This window comes from Pongo pygmaeus, chromosome 14 (assembly GCF_028885625.2).
Source record: "Pongo pygmaeus isolate AG05252 chromosome 14, NHGRI_mPonPyg2-v2.0_pri, whole genome shotgun sequence".
Classification (NCBI taxonomy): domain Eukaryota; kingdom Metazoa; phylum Chordata; class Mammalia; order Primates; family Hominidae; genus Pongo; species Pongo pygmaeus.
The window spans coordinates 112650211-112658032 of NC_072387.2; the positions used below are offsets into that span (position 1 = coordinate 112650211).

The 7822-nt window shown below is 41.3% G+C and overlaps 1 non-coding gene across 1 annotated transcript; it reads left to right on the forward strand.

Moving 5' to 3' along the window:
• Positions 1-5198: 5198 nt before the first annotated feature.
• On the forward strand, positions 5199-5302 carry LOC129012008 (small nucleolar RNA U13). The gene has a single exon (XR_008493516.1). It is a non-coding gene; the product is annotated as a small nucleolar RNA U13 (small nucleolar RNA).
• The last annotated feature ends 2520 nt before the right edge of the window (positions 5303-7822 follow it).

Consider the following 7822-nt stretch of genomic DNA (forward strand, 5'->3'; position numbering starts at 1 on the left):
ATCCTTCATCCAGGTAGCAACAGAAACATAAGCGTGGATATATACAGTCTGGGAGAGTATAGCTCTCATATGCTATGTGATGAAAGAGAAATTTTAAACCATTGATTTATAATTTCTATTTTGGTTTATTATATAATCTGTTATGTTATTTTCTTGTTTGCCTCACAAAAAATGTATTGAGTTGGACACATATAATCTGTACATTTTCATGTATGTGTGTTATCCCTCAATAAAAGTTTTACTTCCATCAATGCAAATGATTCCTTTAAAATATTCAGTAGTTAACTGAAGAGAGGCTATTTATTGTTGAGACACAAATTTGTGACCTAGGAAATCAAATGAAAGCTAATTTCAAAACAGACACAAATTGTGAGGGGAAAGATGAGGAACTTGGAAGACAGATCTAAGAAACTTCACATACAAATAATAGAAGTTCCAGGAGGAGAAAAAGAAACCAACAGAGGAGCAAACACTGGACAGGTAATAGACGAAGAGACCCCTAAGTAGGAGAGGGACACAAATTTGTAAGTGGAGAGGGTGCATGCCTCTTCAGAAAAGACTATGAAGGCCCAGACCTAGGCATATCCTGGTAAAACAGCTGAACTCTAAGCATAAAGATGAAACTGAAAAGCTTCCGGACTGAAAATAAGAAACTTACTGAAGCAAAAGATTTGGAGTGATGTTGAATGCCTCGTCTGTCATCACTGGAAACTAGGAAACAGTTGGATTGTATATATTAACTAGTACTAGAAAAAGATTACAAGCTAAGATTTCCATACCCAGCCAAAGTATCCTTCATCCAGGTAGCAACAGAAACATACACGTGGATATACGTGGTTTCGGAGGGTATAGCTCTCATATTCTATGTGATGAATATGCTGGAGAAATCTATTTACAGTAAACCACAAATGAATTAAAAGATTGACTTAAAGATGAAGAAACACTAAGTGAAGAAATGCTTTATAGCTATGACCCTTGTGATAGACAGTTAAATCTAAATGGTTGATTATTGATTGCTTAGGTTTCTAGAACTCTGTATAAATGCTAAATAAAGATTCTTGTAACAGAAAAGGCATTCTTTAGAGGAAAACCTGTCAATAGCCTGAAAGTAAAATATTCAATTATTTATTGTTATGGACTGAATGTGCACTTCCCCCTCCAAATTTATGTGTTGAAATCTCTTGTTAGGATGGTATAATGAGGCGGGACCTTTAGGAAGTGATTAGGTCATGAGGGTGAAGTCCTCATGAATGGGATTAATGCCCTTAGAGGGGAGATCCCAGACAGCTCTCCTGCCCTGTTTCCACCATGTGAGGATACAACAAGAAGACCACAGTTTGCAACCCAGAAGAGGGCCCTCACCAGACCCCCAACCATGCTGGCACCCTGATCTTGGACTTCCAGCCCCCAGAACTGTGAGAAGTAAATGTCTATTGTTTACAAACCACCCAGTCTGTGGTATTTTGTTAAAGCAGCCTGAACCGATTAAGACACTTATCCATCCCTGATAGTTAGGGAAAGGCTGGGACTCATAGGAAGCAGAGCTTTCTCAAGATCGTATCTGACAAGAGGAAAGTAGGTGAGGTAAAGGTAAGAAAGGATGAAAGTCATGTCAGGAAGTTAGTGTTGCCTTCACACTCCAACAACAGGGTCCCCTGCTCTGCACACATGTCTTCAAGAGCCTGCCTTTTCTTCCATCCAAAGGCCACCTTCCAAGCAAGGAGTGCATGGTGTGTGCGAGAGGGGTGAGGGGAGGCAGGAAGTAAGGGGCCACCCACCTTCTTCTGGACCCTGCTCCGTGCTCCTGGGATTGCAGAATACCCAGTCCAAAAAGTCCTGAGCCAACTCTAAGCCACATCTGGGAAGAGGCACAACTCCTGAACGTGCCTCTTTTCGGATCTGTTCTCCAAGGAACCCAGTGGTAGGCAAGAGACAGCTGTGTGTGTGTGTGTGTGTGTGAAGGTTGATGGCATGTGTGTGTGTACTGGTGTGTCCACACCTGGGACCCCCCTTCTTGCTGTGGAAACAGAGCCAGGTTGGAGATAAAGTTGGGAGGGCTGCAGGCCAGAGTCCTAGACCAAGAGTGGCTCTGTGTTCACTGTCACTTTCCAGAACAGGCTTCCAGGAGCTCTGAGGATTCTAAACTGAAGCCTGGGCTTTCAGTGCATTCTGAAGATGATTTTGACAGGGTAGAAGAATAGAGCATATATGACAGCTTATTAGTTTGATTTATACGTTTTACATATTTAGATAAATGGTACATGGTTCTCCCTTTATATTCTTGTCCCAGCCCTGCTAAATGTTGGGGCAGCATTTTATATGGCAAGGATGAGTCATGAATTCAGAGCAGAAAGAGATCACGGTGGGCTGGGTGAGCTATGAAGGAAGGCTTCGTGAGAAATCACTGCAAACTGTGGCATTTTAGGGTAGATAGAGACTGTTGAGATTAAGCTAACTAAAAAGCCAGGCATCTTTTATTTGGGTTTGGATATAGCACAGCTGAAATCAAGGATCTAGTACTATTCTCTTACTTTGCAAAAGAAAGCCCAGGAAGCTCTGGCTGATAATACAGAGCTGGGCCTGACCCCACGCCTCTTGGTTGCCATCTCAGGGTCCTGCCACTTCCCCATGTGCTTCTGCTGACCTGAGAGGAGCAACAGCTCTGGAAAAGCAGGAGTGTGTTCAAGGACAGGCAAAGAGCCTGGAGCTCCTGAAACTTTTCAGATGGGAAGCGAGTGATTGGCTCTTCTCTACATCTGGAAGCGCAGCCTGAAGTAACTGCCTTTGAAATCTCACCCCGATCTTTAAAGGTGATATGAATTGTACATTCTGTTCTCTAGTGAGGCTTTGGAATTAGACCAAGGGTGGAACTGAGATGCTGTCCCTTAACTGGTAAATTTGGGAAAGTTATTTGACCTTTGAGCCTCAGTCTCCATGTCTATAAAATGGGAGTAATAATAGCAGGGCTGCTGTAAGGATTAGATGACGTCATGTATATCAAGAGTTCTTTGGTGGCAGCTCACACCTGTAATCCCAGCGCTTTGGGATTACAGGAAGGGGGATCCCTTGAGCCTAGGAGTTCGATACCAGCCTGGGCAACATAGTAAGACTCTGTCCCTACAAAAAATAAAAAATTGGCCAGATGTGGTGACATGCACCTGCAGTCCCAGCTACTTAATAGGCTGAGGTGGAAGAATTGTTTGAACCCTAGAGTTTGAGGCTACAGTGAGCTATGACTGCACCACTGTACTCCAGCCTGGGCAACAGAGTAAGACCCTGTCTGGAAAAAGGAAAAAAAAAGAGTGCCTTGTGCTCAACACACGTGGGCTGATGAGCTTCCCAGCTGTGTGGGCGGGCAGATTTCTCTAATGAATGGTCACTCTCGGTATGGTTACTTAGCTTTGCTATGTACATCAAGATGGTATTATTTAGTGTTCAGAATGGATGTTGCAACTTATCTTCTCTGTTTGGAAAATGATATGCCAGCAACAGCTGAGTTTTGAAGAATTGATGACACGTTAACTTAGAACGGACACAGGGTAATGCTGAGGCCTGGTAAATTTCCTGTGCAGCAGCTCATAATCAGTGCAGATTCTTGGATCAAGGGGAAGCTTCTCTTTCCAGAGTTCCAGTCTATTTTTGACAGCAAGGAGAGGTGATATGGCTTATTTTGTAATAATTCTTGCAATCCTATGATGATATGCATGATCTAAATAGACTAATGAGCTAGTCGCAGTGGCTCACACCTGTAATCCCAGCACTTTGGGAGGCCAAGGCAGGTGGATTGCTTGAGCCCAGGAGTTCAAGAACAGCCTGGGCAACATGGCGAGACATTGTCTCTACAAAAATTAAAATTAGCTGGGCATGGTGGTGTGTACCTGTAGTCCCAGCTACTTGGGAGGCTGAAGTGGGAGGATCACTTGAGCCCGGAAGGTGGAGGCTGCAGTGAGCTGAGATTGCGCCACTGTACTCCAGCCTGGGTGACAGGGTGAGACCTGTCATAGTATTATGCTTTTATACATATTTAGGGGGAACATTTAAGTTGCTAGAAAAGTCATGGATATGTCCATGTGGTGCACAAAAGGAACCAGGAATACATACTTGACAGTGTTTTAGTAAAACAAGTAATAATCTTAAATATGAAATGTATATGAGTCTCAAAATGAAATTAGAAAAAATGGCTTTGGTAGTATTTTCTCCCTGCGGGGAACTGTGAATTCTAGGAAGAAACTGAATGTTAAATTGTGTAGATCTATCACTAGGTTGCTGCAAAGTAACAGAATTGCTCTTCTCCTATATTTCACCCCCTTTGGATTTTAAGATGGGACTGGGACTGGCCCACCAATAAGGTAAGGATGAACACACACACAAACACACATTCACACACACACACACACACAGACACACACACAGACAATACTTACATACAACTAGCCCATAAACCAATACTTCTGACCCTCTCTCCAGTCTAACCATCAAGTCAAACTGGGAGAGTTGGTTGGATGATGAGACCAAAGTACCTCTCACTTCGAAAATGATGTGATTCTTTGGCAAGTCAGTGACTTGCCTGTCTTCGTGTCAGAACATTAATTCTAGGATTTTACTAGGATTCTTCCAAGTATAAGATAAAGAATAGGGTCTTCAGTCCCAGGCTCCCCCAACCCCACATGTACTCGATGGCCTTGGTTTTCTGATCGTCCCTGAGACTGCTTTGGTTTCGAGATGCCACTGATAAATTGGTAACAAGAACCAAATTCTGGCTTGTCTGACTCCAAAGCTGTGTTAATTTCACTGCACTAGTATTACAAGTTTTCCAAATCTTTCCTTTGAGTATTTTATCTATGATATATTACTCATATTTTAAATGTTCTATTAAAATACTATGGTATCTGGTACAAGAGGATAAGTGCTCTTTATCATCTTGGATAAAAAGGATAAATAATTATTGGGGAAATGATTAAAGAGAGAATTTTGCACCTATCAAATTTACTTAGAGGTTATCTACCCCTGTTTATTTATTTATTTTTACAAAAGATAGGGAGATAGTAATAGCTTCCACCCCTTGAAGACTCTGAGTTGGCCTAATAGAATATTTTAAACAACCTTTTATTTCAAAGTTGACTTTTCGATACTGATATAAGGCTCAGTGTTTTCAAAATATTTTAAAAGTTGAGATTCTTATTTAAAGGCATATTGAGATCCTTTTGTGGTTCATACATGTGATGATTGGGTTTTCACACTCACATGTGAGATGTGCCTCCCTCCAACCTTGTTATGATGTCAGCACATTACCCATCTGACATGAAGGACAAAAAAAAGGAAAAAAAATTCAACATTATGCAATCAAGTCATGTCCTGTCAATGGGCAAGCAAAATTTGTTTCCATGTGCTGGTCAGCTCTGCTAACCTCTCTGCTCAGTTGGCCAGTCGCCTTTCAGAGCTTTGCCATTGTGTTTGCTCATCCTGCTCCAAAATATCCAAGTGTTTATGTACCAGATGTCTGGGCACAGTGATGACTGTATCATCCACATTTAGACTGAGACACTGGTCTATAATACATTCTTTTCAGCACCATTAATTTGGGATGCAGTTAACATTTCAGTTCTATTTGTAAGGATCCATTATTTATGTTGGTTGTTGATGGAACAGCACATTCTTTGAGCTCCATCTATTTCTGCCACTATTTGGTGTTTTTCAAAGTGCTCTGAGGAGCTCTGTAGCTTCAGCGCAGAAAGAAGAGAGGGTAGAGAGCCAAGTCACCAGGGGCTCATGCTACTTTCCCTTTACCAAGAGCAGTTCTTCTTCCACTCATGTGCCTGGAGAATATCTTGAGAGGTTCATTTCTAGGATTTTTCTTCTTTTCCATGTAATTTCCTCTTTTCCTTCCACCACTCAAGGAAGTATCCAGCTTAATTTTACTCCTTCCATAGAAGTGTGTTTTAGGGCTAAAAAGCAAATTCACCTGTAAAACTTTCTGAATTTTGTTTCAAAAGATTATGTCCACGGGAGAGCATAAGAGGCTGGTGGTGGAGGCTGATAGCAGAGAAGGATTTTCTGATAGAGGCAGAATGTCCAGAAGATGCAGAAGGGACCATGAGGATCTCCCCTCTGATTAAAAAGAATGCTTTTTAATCAAACCTTGTGGTTTGGCTAAAAAGAGCAGTCTTTTCTTGGGGCGTTTCCTTTGTCAGCTATTTGCATGGTGTTTCCAGATTCCGAGATTCTCCAGTCCAGAATATATAAGTGAAAAAGTTAAATAGGAAACTAACCTCTCTATCCTTTTTTGAATCCTAAAGTATCTAGCTAATTTTCCATATTTTCTCCACTTTTCAGTCTTCTGATATTTATTTTATGTGTTTTGTCCAGGGTTTTTAGCTGTAGCTGAAGGAAGAGATATGGTAGACTGCGTTTACTCCTACTTGTATGGAACACACACACCCTTGGGTTTTTGACCTGAACAACTGGAAGGATGGATTTACCATCAACTGAGATGGGAAAAACTATGGGTAGAACAGGTTTCCTCATGAAGATCAGCACTCCGGTTTGATTACGTTAAGTTTGAAATATCTTCTATTCAAACGAGGAGCGCTATTGAGTAGGGCAATCACACACGTCTAGATTTTAGGAAAGAATTTTGGGGATGGGGATGTAAATTTGGTTGTAATCCAGTAGATAGAATGCCTTTAAAACCATGGTATTGAATGAGATCACCAAAGGTGGAGGAAGAAAAAGAAAAAAACCCAGCACATGCAACTGAGATGTAGGAGCCGATGACGGAGGTCTGTGTTATCCTGGAAACCAACTGAATAAAAATATTTCAAGAAAAAGGCAGCAATCACCTGTGTCAAATACTGCTAATCAAAAATAGTATTTTGGAGTTAGATCTAGCATTGAATTTCACAACGTAGAGTCTACTGGAGACTTTGATAAGAAAAGTTTAAGTGGAATGGTGGGAGAAAGAAAGATTGGTGTGGATTTATGGGACAACGGGAATAGAGGAATTGGACTGTGAGTACAGATAATTCTTTTGAGGACTTTTGTTGCAAAGAGGAGAAAATAAATGGGGAAGTCATTGGCAGGGGAAGAAGTGTTAATGGATGATTTTAATTTTATTTATTTATTTTTTAGATGAAGGAAATAACAGCATGTATGCTCTTGGAAATGATCTGGTAGAGGGTGAAAAAATGCTAATGTAGCAGAGAGAGAGGAGAAATGTTGAAGTGATTCCATGACTGTATGAGTGCTCTGGTTTGAATGTTTGTGTCCCTCCCAAATTCATGTTGAAATGTAATCCCCAATGCAAGAGTATTAAGCGGTGGGGCCTTTAGGAAGCTACTAGGTGAATGGGATTAGTACCCTGAAAAAATAAAATGGCTTGAGGGAGCCTTTTTGGTCCTTTCTACCTTTCCACCATGTGAGCACACAGCAAGAAGCTGCGAGTGAGGAACAGGCCCTCACCAGACACTGAATCTGCTGGTGCCTAGATCTTGGACTTCCCAGCCTCCAGATCTGTAAGAAATAAATTCTTATTCTTTAGTAATTATCCAGTCTAAGGCAGTTTGTTATAGCAGCCCTAGTGAACTAAGACAATGAGAAAGAATGAGATTTGGCACGCAAATGGAGGCATTGACTTGAGATAGTTTTGTTCATCTGTGGTAATAGGTGAAGAGGCAAGTTATGTAGGTGGGGATGTGATGAAGAGAGTCTGTGAAGTCTCTTCTCAGTGAAGTATGAAGCAAGATCATCTGCTTTTGAGTGTGGGTAGAAGGTGTTCCAAGTTTGAGAAGAGAAGCAAAGGTATAAAATAGCTAAGAGGGCCAAG